At 37.3% G+C, this 21,465-nt stretch overlaps 1 long non-coding RNA gene across 2 annotated transcripts in view; it reads left to right on the top strand.

Moving 5' to 3' along the window:
- The window catches only part of LOC140597939 (uncharacterized), a 369,700-nt gene that overhangs the window by 258,719 nt on the left and 89,516 nt on the right, over positions 1-21,465 (top strand). Inside the window, exon 3 of one of the 2 annotated variants that reach the window (XR_012000007.1) lies at positions 1,753-1,936. This is a non-coding gene — a long non-coding RNA (uncharacterized lncRNA). Of the gene's footprint in view, positions 1-1,752; positions 1,937-21,465 lie in introns of those variants that run through there. The other variant, XR_012000006.1, reaches the window with a different exon arrangement.

Raw genomic sequence — 21,465 nt, 5'->3', positions numbered from 1 at the left:
TGTGTTTTTCTCCAAGGTCTGCTAATCTATACTCATCTGCATGTGGCTATCATTTAGCCTGGCAACTTAATTGTATTGCTTCTCTGAAATTAGCATCACTGTACCATGAACAATTCCTGGGCAGCACTTCCGATTGCTACTGTAGCTAAATTTCTCTCCCTGGCCACATTTCACATTCCTCCTGATCTGTTTTGGTTTTTCGATTTGCTCATTGGGTTGGCAGGCATAATTTACGGGGCCACTGGCTAGCTGTGGTTTGAGGCTCCTTAGACCCTCAGTTTTCAGGCTTGGTAGCTCTGCTAGTCCCTGCATTCCCTAATGTCCTCTTCATTTCCAAATGTCCCTGTTTGTGTAAACAAAGCCAAAGTTAACTGAGTTTGCCTCTAATCCCTTTGCTCTTCTGTGGGGAGTAGAATGAGAATGTCTTAACAGTTTGGGAAAAAACAAAAAACAAAAAACAAAAACAAACAAACAAAAAAACATTGCTTGGAAAGAAATGAAGCCAGAGAGATTTCAACTCAGCAGAGTGATTCTAATGACCAAGTACTCAGGCTCTTTCATCTGGACTTTAACTTTTGGGGGAATATAAGAGTGTCACACAGAGAACATGTTGAATAAGAACGCAGCTAGGTGATGACAAGGTTATTGGGGCAGCCCAAATGGGAAAACTCTGGTTGAGTCCGGATGACCCATGATGGATGAGCAGAAGAAAATCACATTTAGTATTGCACGTTTACTTGTCCTGCTGAGGAGAAAATGTCATTTCCCTTTCTTCTTTTAGGTAAAATAGTTGAGCTGCTGTGTCAGAGAACTGACATGCACTCAGGATCTTATAAATCCAGTAACTGGTCTGGACATTTTCTACAGGTTATTTCTATATTTATAACAGTTTTTCCAGGTTGACACGATTCCAATTTCATAGATGAGAAAAGAAAGGAAATCTCAGAGACAATAATAGACGAAAGTGTGCAGTTTCAGTAACTGATAGAGCCTAATTTGAATGGATTCTTTATGTCTCTGAATTTCATGTTCTTACCACTGAAGTAGCTTTGTTTTAGTTTTACTTTTGTTTTTAATTTGGTTCATAGACTTTTCAAGGACCTCATGAAAGTTTTGAATCTTGAGCATGGAAAACTGCATTATGTGCTAACATTTTCCTTTGGGTTTTATGGCCTCCAGTGTTTAAGAAGCTCTTCATTTTGCCACTGTTCCTTCTGCCAAAACAAAGTGGAACTGTGGTATTTGGGAATACCTGTCCTTCTTCCCTAACAAAGTAATTCCCAACAGGAATGATTAAAGGAAATAATGGGAGTTGAGGTCAGCTTCTCTTTTGTACCCCTGACACAAACATCTCAAGTCTTACTAGGAATTGGTCTTGTTATTGGCTTTGTAACTGATGGCATCGTGTCTTGTTCTTTCAGTGTATTGATGCTAAAAAGTTGAAAATTTCTGTCCTGATAATAAAATATCTGGCTAAGTCAAAATGATCTGTTAGCATAATGTAACATCACATATTGATGCAATTTTTTGGTTACCACCTACTTCAGAAAGTTCAGTGAAAACAGGCTTTATATGGTAGTTTTTATACTTAAAATTTTTACAACCATCTCTTTTTCTTTTCTACTTAAAAGATCATGAAAGGTATAGTATGTCACCAGTCTTATAGCCACATTCTGTATGGAAAATAAAAAGTAGTTTTCTTTTCCATATGTCATGATTCATATTCTCACCCTGTCCTCTTGGATTTGTTAGGAGGAGGACATGCTAAGCTAACTAAGAATCAGCAAGTAATACCAACACTCAGTTATCTGCTGAGGGGGTCTTCATCACCCAGATACACAGGAGAGATACTGGTGATTTCTGGGAACTCTGGTTGTGTGACTGCAGACTTGACACCACAGGAAGTAAAGAGAACCCGTCCTCTCGTCCTCTGAATGTAAGTTATTCATGAACTTGGGGATGAAAGGCATGTGATGGGCTTCAGAAATATAAAATGCCTAATATTGTCTCTATGTCAAGGAGAAATGCTTTCATCTTCATGAAAGAGAGCACAAAAAGAGAATGCTTTTTTCAAAAAAAAAAAAAAACACAAAAAACAACTTTTGTATTTTCCATGACACACATAGTACAAAATTAGTTTTCTTCCTTCTCTCTCCCCCAAATCCTCTCCTTACCTCCAAACATCTTAGAATCTTAATATTGTCGACGTAGACTTAAAGAACAAAGAATGCATTAAGTGGGAGACAAAAATGTTTAAAGCGTACATCCTGATATATCATGATGCTGACCCATTCTAATAAAGTATTTGTTCACCATATTATTTGGTTTTACTCTGTCGCTGGCATCAATTTTATGGAATTATATCCTGGTAAGTAAAAATAGCAAGCACAGATATTTATCGATGCATATTCTGTACAGGCACTATGCTCTAAGCACATTATTTAATATACTTACTGCTTAAGACAGTAATAGGCAGTAGGAACTTATCCCCATTGTCTGTTTTACAGATGGAGAGACTGAGGCCCACAGAGATTAAAATTGAAAATGTCAGGCCAGTTTAGGCAAGCAAATGCCATGAAATACCCTGCCTTACTAAGTAACTTGTATAGGCTGCACAATTTACACCAGCTTACCAGGTGGCAACAGAATTTACTCCTAACCTGGTTGACTCCAGAACCTGTGCTAGAAACTCTTCCTCCTCAAACTGTGGTCTGTGAATCAAAAGCATCACAAAGGAGCTCGTTAGAAATGCAGAATTTCAGACCTTATCCCCCTTGCAGTTCTGGTAAATGTTTTAAATCAGGTTTGGCGGGGACTGTGTGTGGAAGGGACCCTTTGTAGTGTTTGCTGATTTCCATGGTGGAAATACTTCCACTATGCCATCTTGCAGACTGCCAACGTGACAGGTGAAGTCACTGCCCACAGAGTAAGGGAGAGATGTTAATGAGCTTTCTTCCAAGGCAGTAGGAGCCAGCTCTCAGCATCACTGCACCTCAGACCTACTGAATCAGAATCTTCAAGTCAACGACTTCTCCAGCCACTTCGCATACTTGAGAAGCACTGGTGCGAACCACTGCTTCAAACTGCTTTGTTTTTGTGGGTTCCAATGAGACATTTGGTTCTTATTTGGTATTTTGCCGCCCCTTCAGCTCCCATCACGTGGCAACTCAATTGGATGCAGCTCTGGTTGGTGATGCTGGGAGAGAGCAACAGATGCAGTCTGGCTTCTGATCGCTAGAACTCTGTTAAGAGAGCTGAAAAGCCAGCTCCTTGCACTATTATGCAAGGCTTTTCCTGACAAAGAAGAGCATGTACACTGCAAAACATCTGGGGATCAGAAAGTTAGGATTTTTTGCTTTCCTTTGCAACCGTATGAGCCATTTTGTCATGCCTGAGTGCATTTATCCCACGTGTACATGGGAGAGAAAACACGGTAATAGGAAGGCTTATATTTTGCAGTATTGTACATGCCTTTTATCCATATCTCAAATAGCCTGAATGCAAATACCTTTTTCTTGTTTTGCATGGAGAAAACAAGAGATCTACTTAAGGAAGTATTTTATAGGATACACATTGAGAATAAGATGTATTTTGCTCAAGCTCTCGCATTTCTTTTACCTGCAGACTGTAATCTAATAGATAATGAATGAAAGAAAGTGCCAGAGAGGAGAAGCAGTTTAAAAATTATCTAAAAAAAAAACTCGCTTATGAGAGATGGAGAAGCTAAGGCCCAAAGGATTGGAGCAATGAGGTAACTCACATTTTTGTGGAGCTGGTTAGTGATGGAGCCAAAAACCTTTCTAGCTGCTTCTTCTTAGACTCTATGGTAGCTTAGTGAACTTACTTAGTGAAGTCCCCTCTTTCCCAAACAGGACTGTCTCCTATAATTTCTTCCCCTTTCATCCTGACAACATTAAAGACTGTCTATAAACTGATGAGTCCCAAGTCAATTCTCCAGCCCAAATTTCTTTAGCTTACTAGACTTCTTCACATGAATGCTTTGATGCCTTCAATTCAACTTGTCTTCTCAGTTCTTTTTTAAGGGAGTTTTTCCTGTGTTTCCATAGCACTCACATTTCTCCAGCAGAGTACTTATAATACTATATTTGTCAGTGAGCTCATCCGTATATAGCATAGATTCCAAGCCCATCGTAGCAGTGGCTGTGTTTTGTTCATTGCTTTATCCCTAGCACCTAGTATATACTTCACACATGGTAGAGTGATCACAGAGTGCTCAGTATAACAGTGGTAAATTATCCTGAGTTCGTCAGAAGGCAGAGACTGAGGCAAAGAATAATTGCTACCACTTTTTATGAGTACAATCCACTGAACTTGTTATGGTAACTGAGAACCAGCAGACAATACAAACACTCAGTTAACTACTGAAGGAGGTCTTCATCACCCAGGGGTACTGGACAAGTACAGATGATTTCTGGGAATGCTGGTTGTGTGACTACAGATTTGACTCTATAGGAAGTAAAGAGAACCTTTCCCTCTCAATCTAAGATATTGGATGAGTGAAGGTCAGGGGTGGTTAAGCAGAGAAGGAGAGAAAACCAATGCGAGCTGGCCACCCAAGAAATTGTTTAAACTAGTTTCAGAGAGAGAAAAGGAAAATGCTTTATCCACTAGTTTCTTTCTCCCATAAAATATTTGCCTCATAAAGCAGTAATAGTTCTTCATTTCTAGGTTACCTATGGCTGGCTGTCCTGGGTAGGGTTCTATGGCTTGTCACACTTCAGAGTCAACAGGGTAGCCCTGGGATAAAAGGCAAGATGTATACTGAATGGCATATGCAGTAATGCTCAAACTAGGTCTCAGGGCTGATCCTGGACCCTCTCTCTCTTTTGTGTGGTTCCCTACCTCCAATAAGCCAATATAACTTAATCAAAATATCTCTAAAATATGCCCTTTTCCCTCTTCCTCCACTGCTGTTTTCTTATTAATTTTTAAATATCTCTGTTCCTTACTTTTGTTTGTACCATAATTTTACTTGATCTTTTTGTCTCTAGTCTAGCCCCACTGTGAATCACTTCTCTGATTCTAATCCTTCAGGGATGCTTCACTACTATCAAGATAAAGCTTAATCTCATTAACAAGACTAACAAGAATTTTTATGTTCAGATTCATTGCATTTGACCAGCCATATCTGTGCCCATATCCCTCTCGAGCCACATGAGGATTATCCAGGTTTTGGCCATATTGAATGGCTTACAAATCTCTGTTGTGATTGTGCTCTGTCATATTTCTGGGGGCTGGTAAGGTTGCTTCTATTCATTGAAACACTGGTCTTTGTCCAGCAAATTTCTCTTCTTCCTTAAAAACTCAATTAAGATATCAGATCCTCTAGAAATCCTGCCCTAACATCTCTACCCTAGAACAGTGATTCTCAAAAATCTGTGATCGGAATCACCTGGAGGCCTTGTAGTAACACAGATGGTCAGACCCTGTCCCCAGAGTTTCTGATTCAATGTTGCATATTCAATTCGAAACTGGGGTGGGGCTCGAAAATGTGCATTTTTAACAAGTTCCAGGTGATGCTGATGCTGCTAGTTCAGAACCTCACTTTGAGAAGCACAGCTCTGAAGGAACACCTGTATTTTTCTCTCATGTAGCATTTTACACAACTCATATAGTAGTTTGTTTACTGGTTTCTTTCCTCAATCAGCATGTATTCATTGGAGGGCAAGAGCAATGTCTTATTCATTTCTGTAACAAGGCACTTGGCACTGTGCCTGGCACATGGGTGTTATGTTAATAGAGGGTACAGGAAAAAGTAAGAAGAAAGACACTTTTTAATAAGACTGAAAGATAGAGAAAATTAGATACAGAAGTCTTCAGAAAACATCCACAGACCAATATTCTATATTTTTGGCATAAAATACTATTAACTATAAAACTGGTATTTTCTTTTAAGAATCATGGAGTGGGCCAATGTAATGTAGTGGCTACCAGTATGGGCTCTGGCATCATACAGCCTTACTTAACATCAAGTTCCAATATGTGATGTTAGGTCTATTATTTGATACCTCTGTAAAATTAAGTTCTTACACTCATAAAATGGGAATAATAAAAATGCTACCTAATGGGGTTGTTCTAATGTTTAACTGAGGTATTACATGTTTTTTAGTAGTCCTTAGCATATTAGAAGCACTCAATAAATGTTAACTACCATTTTATTATCTGTTCCTTTAAATGCTTAGTTGCAAAATGATGTGATTTTAACAATGCAATAAACATGAGCACCAAAAAAAAAATTAATGTAAGTAAAGTTGCTTTTTCCTTAGGAATTTCTGTGCTATGAAGCATTGTGTTTAAACTCTAGATAAATAAATATTATATATATATATATATAAAATATATAGCATATATATATATATATATATATATATATATATAACATATATATATGTTTTAAAGAGAGAGTGAGAGCACAGGAGTGGGGTGAGGGGCAGAGTCAGAGGAAGAAGAATGAGAGAATCTTAAGTAGACTTCCTGCTGAGGTCTGAGCTGAGCCCAGGCTCTATCTCAAGACCCTGAGATCACAACCTAAGCCAAAATCATGAGTTGGGTGCTTAATGGACTGAACCACCCATGTGCCCCTCTAAATATATTTCTAATTCAGATCATTCTTACTGAAGTGGGAAATGGATTAAGGAAGAAACTGATTTTGGTAAGATAAGTTGTGTATTTTCTACCTGAAATTCATTTTTTAAAAATATTCACAGCTACAAAGGGGAAAAAAACAAAAACTTCAAAAGGACCAATCTGGAAAACTAACTTAAAGTTAGAGACATTTTATCCAAGGATCTCAAAGGACTTGTTAGTCATTAACTAAATATCCCTCCAAAGTATTTTTGACATACCCTACACCAATTTTATTGTTAGAAAATGCCTGTCAAATGAAAATATTCAGAAGCAGGATGCTGGTGTTCCTACTGACAGGCTAGGTCAGAAGGTAAAACACTATGAAAGAGAATGAAATAGAAAAGTAAGCGTGCGTTTCTAGAAACCTGTATTGAGGTTCAACTATAGAAGACAATCTTTCTCTCAATGACTAAAAGTACAGAGGAAATCATTTTTAATCATGTTCTTCCTTCTCTTGCTGTTCATTCATTTGTTCAATAAATACTTAGAGCCTAGTATGTTCTGTGGCGTGCTAATCATTTCTTACATTACCTCATTTAATTTTCATACCTATTTATGAAGTAAATACTATGATTATCCCCACTTATAAAGCGGAAGCTTGTAGGGACTTAGCAGCATTCTTCAGCTGCATGGTGGGTGAAGAGGTGAGTTTTTCTAACTCCAGATGCCAGGTTTAATCCCATTGCTACTCCAGAGCTGAAAGTGCCATGGCAGCCAAAACTTGAAAATGACTGTCTAAATGTGAATATATAAACTATTACCTGTGCCTATTATCAAAGTTTACTTTTGGTATTAATGTAATTACTTATGCATTTTAAATAGCATATTCTAAAATGATACATTAATTTGGAATATAGCTTTTTTTTCTCCATTCTCATTTTTCATGGAAGTATCTGGACATTCATCTTCTTTGCCCTCATGAGGACTAAGTTTTGAGCTTTCTAGCAGTTTTCCAGGGCAAACGATTTTCACTTCTATCTAGAGCATTTGGTGTTTGTGACATAGCACTTTTGGGATCTGTGTCTCATGTTATCATAAAAATGTTATCCTAAACCACAAGTACTTAATTGTATGGCTTTGATGGCTGTTTTTCTTATGCATTACACATATATATATATATGTATATATATATGTAATATATATATCTTAATGCATATATTATAGTGTATGTATGTACTATATTATACAATGTATTTATTATAGTGGAATGTATATATGAATATTTATATATTATAGCATGCAACTTACTGAATGGATCCTGAAACTGATGTAAAGTCTTTCTTACAATGACATTCAGTGCTTTCAATTTTAGAATCATACCTCCCAGAATACTTAATTCATGTTAAATTTTTCTTTTTTTAAAAATGATTCTGTCAAGCAACTTTTATGTGCAGCCAAAACTAACATTGATGATTTTTCAGTCTAAGATGACTTATTCAAATAATATTATTTTTTTCCCCAAATGAGGCATTTAAGAGAACTTTTGTCATATAAAACACTTGTTATGGTGCTAAGAAAAGCCATTATTTTATTTTCTCAGTTGTTTTGTTTTGTTTTGAGTGGTGGACTAAAGATCTTATTCCTTATATTAAACATATTCAGTAACCATGGTAATCAAAGATAGAAGTTTATGAAGATTTTGAAAAGTGACCCAAAAGGGTCATCCCCATTTTCATTCTTTTTATCTTTCTTCCTCGTATGTTGCCTGTTTCATCCTAAGATTGGTTCTCCTTCAGCCACAAAGTGACTGCCAAAGGTGCTATAAATAAGTGGGAAGAAAGGAGTGAGGGAGAAATATATTCCCCACCATTTAACAAAAGATTTCCTTTAGTCTGATAAAACTAGGTTAGATTACATGCTAACCCTTGCATCAACCCATATGGCCACAGAAATGTCAAGCATAAATTGATTTGTGCCAGGTGGGTCCCTTCTGCAGCTGGAGATAAATACTCTTCAAACTGTGTAACTATTGAACAGGGAAGGAGGGGTGAAATAGATAGTGGGGTGGTCCATTCTTGGTCTCATTGTAGCAATACTGATTCCCTGTTGACAGTGCTTACTAAATCTCAAAACACTGTCATGCCTTTTCTCTCATTTGATTTCTAGAGCAATTCTAAAGTTATAAGGTATAAGTAGGATCATTTCCATTTGATGGATGAGAATACTGAGTTCAGTGTGCTTAAGTTACCCTAAACTCATATTTACTTTTCTCTAGCTCCAGGTCCAAGGCTTAGGCGACATATGATCTTTTTGTCAAAATAACCAGTTGAAAGGTGAATAACTGAAATCACAGATTGGTGATCACATTGTCTGAAGAAACTGGCTATTTTATATCATTTAATTTTTAAATTTTTGTTGTCCCATTCTTCAGAAATAGTAGTGAGTGACAGGAGAAAATGCTGCTTAGGGGGATAGAGGGAGAGTCAGAAATCACACCTGCTTTGATTTGCATTTTTGTTTTCTAGAAATGCAGCCCTCTAATGGCCTCTCTATTAAAGAGGGTCACAGATTGTAGTCTGCCTTCTGTTTCTGTCTTAGAAAGTTTGCTGTCACTTTTTTACTACTGTAATTGAGAGAAAGCCAAGATGCCAATATGCCAGGGAGCAAGAATCCATTTAGAAAATTTCCAATGTTCACAGGAGGGTTCTGTATGACAATTTGCCAAGAATAGAATATCCCTGAATAATAACTCAATGGGAAAAAAATCTCCAAATTGGGAGGCTTGATTATATTACGTCCTTCCCACTGTTTAATACAGATATTGATGAATGTAGCAGAAAATGGCTAGAATGAGAGGAAATTGTGAAAATATCACAACTGGGGCCTATAAAATTTAGAAATAATTAGCTGCTAATGATGGTATTAATGGATTCCATTATTTGCTTTCATAATACCATTGGATGCCATATCAACACTGCTCCCTATAATTTTGTGACCATGTATATACTTTTATCTCTGTTAGCTTAGTACCCTGCAGAGATTACAACTTTATGTGGCATAGACATTGAAAAGGTGGTTCTAATGTTAGTAATAGACAAACACTAGGAGTAGAATATGCATACAATATACAAAGCCATAGACAGATGTTCCTATCACAAAATGGAAAATATTCATTCATACAATAGCGATCAAGCACTGTAACTACTGGGCAAAACTCTTTTCTAAATGCTAGGAATACAGGAATAGATGAGACCTACTCATTCCTCTTTAATAAATCAAGCATAGCAGGGAGTCAGATATACAAATAATAAAATACATGGGACTATATTTAGTGATAAGAATTTGCATAAATTTCAAATTCAATAGGGAAGAAGGATCTATTTGACCAAACTAAAAACTATAAAACAACAGTACAGATGAATGTCAAATACAGGGTTCTGTTAATAAATGATAGTAAAAATTAGATTACACAGGCTCTTGAAGGAGTGTTCTTAGAAGAGATGGGATTTGTACGAAATATTTATGAATGGAAAAACTCCTCACGGTAAGTAGGTATGGTGTGAGTGTGCTCATGGTGGGATGGATGAGGTTTGTTTAAGGAGAAGTATACCTGAGTTCAAAGACAGTTTTAAAAAGTGGGGGGCACCTTGGTGGCTCAGTGGTTGATCGTCTGCCTTTGGCTCAGGTCATGATCCCAGGGTCCTGGGATGGAGTCCTGCATCAGGCTCCCTATAGGTACCCTGCTTCTCTGTCTGCCTATGTCTCTGCCTCTGTCTCCTTTGTGTCTCTCATGATTAAATAAATAAAATCTTTCAAAAAAAAATTAAAAAAAGAGGATAGTTTGAGGCCCAAGTACAATATGTCTTTGGAAAAGACTGAGTTCCATAAGTCCCTTATCAGACTTGCTGCCTGGTGTTAGCATTTCCAAGTTTCTTCGGCATCACACAGTCACCTTCCCTCAAAACACACACACACATACCCTATTCCCTGGATTATATTTTCTATTTTTCTTTTCTTGGTGAAGATTCATCTTTTCATCTACACAGCCAATTTTTAATTTCTGTGCTCATATTTCTGGGCTTCGGATATATTATTTCCCCTAGCTGGTAACCTCCATGATTTTTTGCTGCAAATAGGACTTTATTTCATTTCTTCCCAGTCTACTTTTTTCCATGTTGCCACACTGTTACTGTAGAATTTAAATCAGCAATGCATTTAGGTAGACAGTTTCTATGAAAAGCACAAATCAACATAGAGTCATAGCATATCCAATTTGCTGTGCACAGTTGGTATTTTATAAAGGGCTGTAACTGAGAAGAATTCAACTCCTGTTTTATGCTCTCTTATCATGGCAATTATCATGGAGATTAAGAGCTGTGAAACAAAACAAAACAAAACTTTCATTTTTGGGATAGAAGACAAGTAAATACAAATAACTGTCAATAGAAGAGATGATACATATGGGGTGGTACTGATATTATGAAGTGGTTGTATCAAAATATAAGTCAATATTGTGCTCAAAATCTGATCTGTTAATAGTAAGATAATTTAATTTAAACTTTACAAGGTTCTGAAAGTCTTAAAAACACAAGGGCGAAAGAAGAGGGGCCAAGATGGCAGCATAGGAAGACCCTGAACTCACCTCATCCCACGGACACACCAAATCCATACCTATATATAGAGCAATTACTCCTGAAGAAGAACTGAAGTCTGACTAAGCACTTTACACACAACAAAAGATACAGGGGCCACACAGAAAATGGCAGGAGAGGGATCCCTGGGTGGCGCAGTGGTTTGGCGCCTGCCTTTGGCCCAGGGCGCAGTCCTGGAGACCCGGGATCGAATCCCACATCGGGCTCCCGGTGCATGGAGCCTGCTTCTCCCTCTGCCTGTGTCTCTGCCTCTCTCTCTCTCTCTCTCTGACTATCATAAATAAATAAAAAAAAATTAAAGAAAATGGCAGGAGAAATGGAGACATAGTGAAGATGAGAACCCCATTCCTAATGTGGCGACTTGGATAAGGGAGGGATATCCTGACTGAGGAGCCTGTGAACCACATTTGCCTCATTTGGGGCATAACAAACAAACAAAAACAGTGATTTAAAGGCCAAACAGATTATAAGTGAAAGAAACCTATTTACTAATGCTAAAGCTCTGCCAAACAATGGAAAAACTGCTAGAACTTTCTCTAGGGTTGGAGGTACTAGCAAGCACCACTGTTTAGGTTCCCCCTTGATAACATGGAGGGGAGAAAGTACATGTGCTCCAGCTAGTCCACCCCTCAGTGAGCCCTGTCGCCTATATCAGTTCCTGCTCTTACTCCAAAACGGCTCCTCTATTCCTGCATATTCCAGTTCCAGCTGTCCCACATGCCTGCCCTGGCATGGGGCACACTGGGAAACCACCAGCTTGTGCCCACTACAGGTCACCTTACCAGGGCAGCCATGGTATGAAAAATGCCAGACACCACCGACCCTAACCCACTTCAGCTTTAGCCATCCCATCACAGAGCCACCTAAGAGGAACAACCCAGGCTGCACCTGCTTCAGCTCCAGCTATATCACTAGGGTTTCCCTTATGCAGAGTTATCCAGCTTGTGCCCACCCCAGCTCCAACAATTCCCAAGGCAGCACTGGTGTGGAGACCATTAGGACCCACTAGACCAAGCCTACTTCCACTCTAACCAGCATGCTAGAGCACCCACTGCATGGAATACCCCAGCCCATGCCTTCCCTGCTTCCATTCTCTCACTCAAATGGATCTAGCACAAAGTGCTCTGGGATTCTGCAGTTTCTACCTGCTCTAGCTCTAACCATTCCATGAGGGTGGTCCCAGTGCAGAGTGCCATGCAAACTCTAGCCCATGTCCACTACACCTCCAGTCAGCCAGTTTAAGCTGCCAGATACACAAGTCTACACAGGGGACATCTCTACACAAAGCCATCCCTTCAAGACTAGAAGAGGTAGCTGAGTCCCTAATTCATAGAAACAAACAAGTCACACAATGAGGAGACAGAGGAATATGCTCCAAATGAAAAGGAAAAGTAAGATAAAACTTCAGAAAAATAACTATATGAAATGGAGATAAGCAATCTACCTGATAAAGAGTTCAGAGTAATGATAATAAAGATGCTCAAAGGCCTTCAGAGAAGAGTGCATGAACTCAGTGAGGACATCAATAAAAACAGAATATTAAAAAAGAACCAGTCAGAGTTGAAGAATTTAATAAGTGAATTGAAAAATATACTAGAGAGAATAAAAAGCAGATTAGAATATGCAGAAAAACAAATCAGCAATCTGGAAAACAAGTTATAGTAAGGAACTCAAGTTGGGTGCCAAAAAACCCCTAAAGAATTTTAAAACATGATGATAGCTTAAGAGGTTTCTGGGACAAAATCAAGGGTACTAACATTCACATTATAGGGGTCCCAGAAGTAAAAGAGAAAGAAAGGGGCAGAAAACTTATCTGAAGAAATAATAGCTGAAAACTTCCCTAACCTGGAGAAGGAAACAGACTTCCAGGTACCAGAAGCACAGAGAAACCTAAGCAAGATGCACCCAAGGAGGTCCATACCAAGACACATAATAATTAAAATGTCAAAGACAAAAACAATTAGTTACATAGAGAGAAACTCTATAAGCCTCCAAAGGCTAGCAGCTAGTTTATCAGCAGAAACTGCAGATCAGAAGGAGGTATCATGATGTATTCAAAATACTGAAAAAAAAAAAACTACACTAAAAATAATCTATCCAGCAAGGTTATCATTCAGAATTGATGGAGGGATAAAGAATTTCCCAGAAAACAAAAAGTTAAAAGTAATTATTTTCACTAAATAAGATTTACAAAAACTGTTAAAGGGACTTCATTAGGTGAAAAAGTCTGTACCTTATATAAGAAATAATGAAAAGAAAAAAAATTTGCTGGTAAAACAAATATACAGTAAAAGTGGTAAATCAATTACTTATAAACCTAATAAGATCAGAAGTAAAAGTTAAGGAACTCATAAATGGTAAGATGCAAAAATATGAAAACATGTATATAAAATAGGGGAGCATTAAAAATGTGTTCAAACTTAATTGACCATCAACTTATATAGACTGCTATATACATTGGATATAATATTTAACTCTTGTGATAACCACAAACCAAAAAACCTATAATAAAAACACATAAAATAAAGAGAAAGGAAGCCAAGGATTATACTAATTAAAGTAAAATCAAAAGTAAATCAATAGCGAAGAGGGCAAGAGAATAAACAAAACAGCAATAAGTACATACTTATCAATAATTAATTTAAATGTAAGTAATCTAAATGCTTTAAATAAAAAAATGTAGGGTGATAGGCCAGATTAAAAACAAACAAACAAAAAACTAGAACTGTCTACAAGATACTTACAAGAGACTCACTTTAAAATAGAGATACATAAAATGAAGACACATAAAAACTTTCAGTGAAAGGATAGGAAAAGGCATTCCATACAAATGGAAGCTGCCCCCCCCCCAAAAAAAAGCCAGACAGGGCAGCAATACCTTTATCAGATAAAATAGACTTGAAAACAAAAACTGTAACAAAAGACAAAGAAAGGGATAATAATAGTTGGAACAACCCAACAGGAGGATATAACAATTGTAAATATCTGTGTATCCAAATACAGGAGCAAATAAATATGTCAAGCAAATATTAACATACATAAAGGAGAAATTACTAGTAATATATTAAGGGTAGGGTGCTACACAATCTCATTTATATCAATGGATAGATCACCCAGACAGAAAATAAGAAAATAGCAACTTTGAATGACACATTAAATAGACTTAATAGATATATACAGAACATTCTATCAAAAGCAGATGAACACACATTCTTTTTAGTATATATGGAATATTTTCCAGGAGAGATCACATAATAGGACACAAAACAACTGTCAATAAATTTAAGATTTAAATTATATAAAACATCTTTTCCAACCATAATGTTATAAAACTAGAAATCAATAAAAAAACTGGGAAAAACACAAACACATGGAAGCTAAACAACATACCTCTAACCAACCAAAGGGTCAATGATGAAATTAAGCAGGAAATGAAAAAATACATGGAAACATGAAAATGGAAAAAAAAAATCACAACAAAATCTTTGGGGTATGACAAAAACAGTTCTAAGAGGGAATTTTATAGTGATATAGGACTACTTCAAGAAACAAGAAAAATCTCCAATCTAACCAATCTATAAGCAATCTAACCTATGCCTAAAGGGATAAGACAAAGAACAAACAAACTAAGCCCAAAGTTATTAGAAGAAAGTAATAAAGATCAGAGTAAAAATAAATGAAATAAAAACCCATAGAACAAATCAATGAAACTACAAGCTGGTTCTTTGCAGAGATAAACAAAATTGATAAAATCTCTATCAGTACTCATCAGGAACAAAAGAGAGGCCTCAAGTAAGTAAAATCAGAGATAAAAGAGGGCAAGTTACAACCAACACCACAGAAATATACAAAGATTATGAGACTACTACAAAACAATCATATGCCAACAAATTTGACAACCTAGAAGAAACGGATAAATTCCCAGAAATACACAGTCTTCCAAGACTCAATTAGGAAGAAATAGAAAATCTGGACAGGTCAATTACCAGTAAGAAAATAGAATCAGTAATCAAAAGCCTCCCAACAAACAAAAGTCTAGGACCAGGAGGACTCATAGCTGAATTCTACCAAACATTTAAAGAATAAATTATACATATCTTTCCCAAACAGTACCAGAAAAATAAAAGAAGAAGAAATGATTTCAAATTGATTCTATTAGGACATCATTCTACTGATACTCAGACCTGAGAAAGATCCTAAGGAAAAAAAAAAATTAGTGGCCAATATTCCTGATGAACATGGATTCAAAATTTCTCAACAAAATATTAGCAAATCGATTCAACAATGTGTTAAAAGATCATTCACCGTGACCCAGAGGGATTTATTCTAGGGATGCAAGGATGGTTCAATACCTGCAGTGCAGCACTGTGATACACCACATTCACAAAATAAATAATAAAAATCTTATGATAATCTCAATATGCAGAAAAAGCACTTGACTAATTCAACATCCATTTACAATTAAAAAATGTTCAGCAAAATGGGTTTAGAGGGAATGTCCTTAACACAATAAATTCCATAGATGAAAAACCCACAGCTAATTTCATACTCAATGTGGAGAAACTGAGAGTTTTTTCAGGAACAAGACAAGAATGTCCACCTTTATTCAACAGAGTACTGGAAGTTCATATTTTAACTCTTATATGCAGCAATAAAAAACTATTTTTCCTTTAAAAAAAACCCTCATAATAATTCTGGTTATTTTCTTAGGAAAGATTTCTAAAACAAGATTACCAAGCTAAACTCTTTAAGGGTTCTTAGTACCAGGTGACAACATACTTGAGACAGGAAAATTGAGAATACATTCCCAGGATGCTGTAATTCACACCTCCATCTGTGTTTTGTTTTGTTTTTAAAGATTTTATTTATTTATTCGTGAGAGACACAGAGAGAAAGAGAGGCAGAGACACAGGCAGAGGAAGAAGCAGGCTCCATGCAGGGAGCCTGATGTGGGACTCGATCCTGGGTCTCCAGATCAGGCCCTGGGCTGAAGGTGGCACTAAACCACTGAGCCACCTGGGCTGCCCTCCATCTGTGCTTTGAAAGGAAAGAAAGGCAGTTGTCTTCTCAGTTTATAAGGATAAAAAGTATTAAAGTTGTGTTTGTTTCCTATGACATTGTTTTATTAGTAAAACCAATTCTCTGCCTATAGGAGTTCCTTGGGAAGGCTACAGAATAAGAGTAGGAGTCAGCTACTTTGTCTCATTCACATAATGAACAAACAACTTAACTAATTCTGACATTTGAAAGGGTCTTTGATGCCATAATTAAAATGGAAAAAAAACTCCAAAAATATCTGCCTGTGTTTAACATTGGAAGGAATAGTTTTGGTATTATTTTACTTGGATTTACAGCTTCCTTGCAGAACACCATTCATACTGCATGTTGCCTTTGTCAGGATGCTCCAACTTAATACCCAGTCCACCTAAAACTTCACCAAAGAAAGCTGCAACATGATTAAAACATTCTGGTTAGGACCAGCAGACACTTGACCAGGTTGGCAACAGGCCATGCTCTGTCTATTGTCATCTAGGTGCTAATAGAGTACAGTGCACGTAGTTTTAGACTGTACTCCTGTAATCATTTTCTGAATTGGGAATATATAAATTTCTGCTACTGGGGATACATGTGTAGTAGGAAAATGCCAAGGTCTTTGTTCTCATCTCCTTGAGATCTTCCTTTCCCTTTGAATTTAGCAAATTCACATTGGGTTATCGAAGTTTTCTTTAACTTTCAACTGTGGTTTTATTAAAAGACTCTCAAATGGTATTGGACATTGAGTGAATAAACTGAATATCTGTGTGTAGATTAAAGTAAGATCTTACTACTTTTATGCACCTTGACCAAAATATTCTTATACATAAAAATAACTCCTTCCTAGAGTATTCTTACTACAATTACTTCCTAGCTTTCTTCTTACTGCCTGTTTTTTACATATGTATTGAATAACTCTTCACTCCCTCCCTCATTTCCTCATTCATTTAGTTTGTCTTAATGATCTTAATACATCTTGGTCTAAGCATTGTATTAGGTCTTGGGAAAGACCCAAAGTCTCTGCTCCCATAAAGCCAACATTCAGTGGGGGATAAGAAAAATAATGAATGCAATAAGCCAAATAATTACAATTTGTGTAAGTTCTATTAAATAAGCCAACAATGTGACTTATGTGATCACTGAAGATGTGAGGAAAGTGTTCTGCAATTTAAGTGTGGTGATTAGAAACACTTCCTTGAGGAAGTAAAGTGTATGCTGAGGCATAACATGTGAGAAGTTAGATAGGAGAAATGTAAGGAAACAAAGTACCCTCGGCTGAAATCAAAGCCTGTGCAGACCTTGCCCTGAAAAAGCAGCTGGCATTTTTGTACAACCAAAAGAGGGTCAGACCTTGACATTATCTCTACATGAGTCTGCCCCAAAAGCTGGTAGTCACCTTGAGGGCAAAGATTGCACCTTGTACACACTATCTTTCCTTTAGCAGTTAGGGCCTCTGTTACTTTTGTTGAATACTTGAAGAATTAAAGGAATGGTTGTATGATTCTTCTATGTAAATTTACATGTGTGACAGGATTGTTACAGAACACTGATTGACTCTTTCCTCTTAGCACTGGCATCTCCAAGGGACTTCAGTGGGCCATGTGAACTATTTATCTGTATTAAGAAAATTATTTCCTCTACTATCTCTAGAATATTCTAAATGTGTTTTAGTCTACATGACTTGGTGACAAAGTTCCATTCCTTCTAGGAATTCCCAGACACTGACACTCCTATGTTTCTAAAACTTCAGCTATGCACATCCAATTGTCATAATTTTACCTATCTAAAGTTCACCTACATTGCTGTTATATGTGTGATTATTTGACTCACTTTAAAAAACTTAAATGGTGGGACATCGGGGTGGCTCAGCGATTGGATGTCTTCCTTTGGCTCAAGGCATGATCCCAGAGGCCCCGAGATCGAGTCCCACATCCGGCTCCCTCCAGGGAGCCTGCTTCTCCCTCTCCCTGTGTCTCTGCCTCTCTGCCTGTGTCTCTCATGTTAAATAAAATCTTAAGAAAACTTAAATGGTAAATACCACAGCCATATACTAAACACTAATATCTGTAAGATTATATTATATTGAATATCATCCCCTGTATTTTTCCAATTACATTAAAATAAATGCATACATATTAATTTTTAAATAAAGTAATATATGATTTACTTAAAATTATATCTTCTACCACCTCAGTTTACCTGTGGCACACAGTATCCTCTTCCAATCCACAATGATTTAAATTCAGGGCTTTCCTTCTAATTCCAGCCCCATTTTATGTGGGAAGGTCTCCTTCAACACTCCTCATCCTAGTGACATGATGCTTTTCAGAGTGTTGCATATTGTGTTCTTGCGATTTGTGTTAGGCTGGGCCAGGGAGAAGAAAAGAAAGGGATCGGGCAGAGCAGCAGGCAGGAGCCTTGCTGCATAGGAATCAGTAATAAGTTCACTGATTGTGGCTGCATTGTATTGGCCTCAATGCTCAAACAGATCAGAAGAAATCCTTAAAACTGATACCTTGTAAAAGTTAACTCTTTACATATTTGAGTCATAGACCTCTTTTAAGAAACTCTTGAAAACTGAGATTTCTCTCCCAGAATGAATGCATATGGGGCATAAATGTAGGCAAAAATTGTCAGAGAGGGTGGGTAAGGGATCTTTTGAATCCCATCCATGACACTCTATATTGAGGTGTCATGAACCACCATGTTAAAGAAAAAACAAACAAACAAAAACCAAACCAAAACAAACATCCAAAAACCATCCCTGTTTAATAATTAGCATTTATTGAGAGCATACTATGTTCCAGGCCCTATACTCAACAATTTGCCTGCATTATGATGTTAGGTCTTTTAATTCTTCTTACAATCCCCTACAGTACATGCTATTGGTAACCCTGTTTTATAAAGGAAAGGAGAGAGAGAGAGAGAGATTCAGGAGGTCAGGCTGTTAGGAAGTTGTCAAGGCTGATTTTGGACTCTGGCAGCCTGAATCACTCTCTTATCCATACTCTTACTGTTTTGTTTTTTGTCCCTGGATCATTTCTCCTTAATCATGGTGAGAGGAGAATAGTACATTCATTTGGTGGAGTGTGCTACCAGAAACTTGGATGATTGACAACAGTACCGGATGTTAATGCTATGGATTCTTCCTCCAACAATGGAAACCATCCATTCAGAGATACACAAGGAATAAAGACGGATTTGAAAAAGTCCAGGTGGTAATTAACAGTCTCCCTACTACCTTTTACCCAGAGACTTGTTCAGTTTGTCTTGTAAGATGAAATTTAAAAAATTTTGCCTTCATTCTAGTTGCAACATATTCTAATTTTAAGAGATCACAGGTTAATTAAATTCATTTAAGAACAACTTTTGGGTACTACCTTAATTAACCTTCCAAGTTTCCTTGTTTTCTGCTCCTATTCAGGGCTGTCAGTCTGCCAGGGTGAGGGTTAAAACCCCTCACCTTCTCAGGTAGGAGAGGAGGTTGGGAAATAGCATTTGCTCCTTGGTTTGATTAGTGGAGCTCATTAGCTGTCAGATATAAGGCATGAGCAGTCCATCAGAAGAGAAAAGCAACACCAGTGACATTTATTACATGGCCAGCATTCAGTCTGCTTAGAAACCAATTTCCATTCTTATAGATCCCGTCCCTAAAATGAGACTTCTCTAGATTCATAAGCAAACTTGATCAAAATGGCAAAGAAAGAAAAGAAAAAGAAAAGAAGAAAGGTCTTAAGATGACCAAAGCACAAGACTAGCCCCAAACATTCAGGGCAGAAACAAAAGAGCAAAGTTGTCATCTGCTTCCCTTTTTACTAAATGAGCCTGGGTGTTATTTACACAGTTGCAGGAGAGTTGCTGTTCCTGGGTTTTTCTGAAATTTCAAATGTGAATGGGCATTGGAGCTATTTGGCTGATGTTCCCAACACACTGGAAATACTTATCTGTCTGTTTTCCCTGCTTGTCCTGAAATGCTTCCAGACAACCAACTTGAGTGAGGGCTTGGACTGACCACACCACAGGCACATTTTTCACATGAACAACCTCAGCGCAGTGGCCAGCAATCCAGTGAAAGCATTTCTGCTTTTTAATAATGTGGCAAAGCAACAATATGGATGGAGCTAGAGAGTATTATGCTAAGCAAAATAACTCATAGAAAGATAAATACTATTGGATTTCACTCATATGTGAAACTTAAGAAGCAAAACAAACACCCAAAGGCAGAGAGAGAGAGAGAGAGAGAGAGAGAGAGACAAACCAAGAGAAAGACTCCAGCACAGAGAACAAATTGATGGTTACCAAAGGGGAGTGGGAGGAGTTTAATTGGTGATGCAGAGTAATGGGTGTGCTTGTAGTGATGGGCACCAGTGATATATGTTAAATCATTATATTTGAATATACCTGAAACTAGTATTACACTATATTAACTGACTGGAATTTAAATAAGAACTTTAAAAAAGAAAGGGATTTTATTTTTTAAAAACTTATAAATCAACAAATCATTCTCCTCCTAAATGATCTATAATTTAGACAAATAAATGGACACTGAATGAAATCAAATTACTTATGTAATGATCTATAGTAGTAGAACCTTTTAGAATCCAGGCTTTAGTTCTCATTGGTCACCAAACCAGCTGACTCTCCCACTTTCCTTACCTACAGTATTAGTGTATTGGTTGGTATTTATAATCTCTTCTGGCTTTAAAATTATATGCCTTTATGATTAAGAGTAGTTTTGTATTAATCTTTGTTCTATTATTTTTTAAAGATTTTATTTATGAGAGAGAGACAGAGAGACAGAGAGAGGGGGGCAGAGACACAGGCAGAGGGAGAAGCAGGCTCCATGAAGGGAGCCCGACATGGGACTCGATCCCCAGTCTCCAGGATCAGGCCCTGGGCTGAAGGAGGCGCTAAACTGCTGAGCCACCCGGGCTGCCCTTGTTCTATTATTTTTTAATCTTACAAGTCAGGCATTATTATTGCCCCTATTTATAGAGGATGAGGTATATAAATGCGAAGTGACTTGCCCAAGGACACACTGTGAGCAAATGCAAAAGGCAGAAGGTGAACCACAGCAGCAGATGCCAGATCCTGCTGCTTAGCTATTAGGCTGTTTCCAAGATCCTGTCTAGCTCTAAGAGTCTGTGTCTCAAAGCTGAAATACTTTGAGTAAATGAAATGCAATTTTTCT

The sequence above is a fragment of the Vulpes vulpes genome, chromosome 2, assembly GCF_048418805.1.
Source record: "Vulpes vulpes isolate BD-2025 chromosome 2, VulVul3, whole genome shotgun sequence".
In the NCBI taxonomy this organism is placed as follows: domain Eukaryota; kingdom Metazoa; phylum Chordata; class Mammalia; order Carnivora; family Canidae; genus Vulpes; species Vulpes vulpes.
Note: the sequence above shows the minus strand (reverse complement) of the source record. Positions and strands in the feature narration are given on the sequence as shown.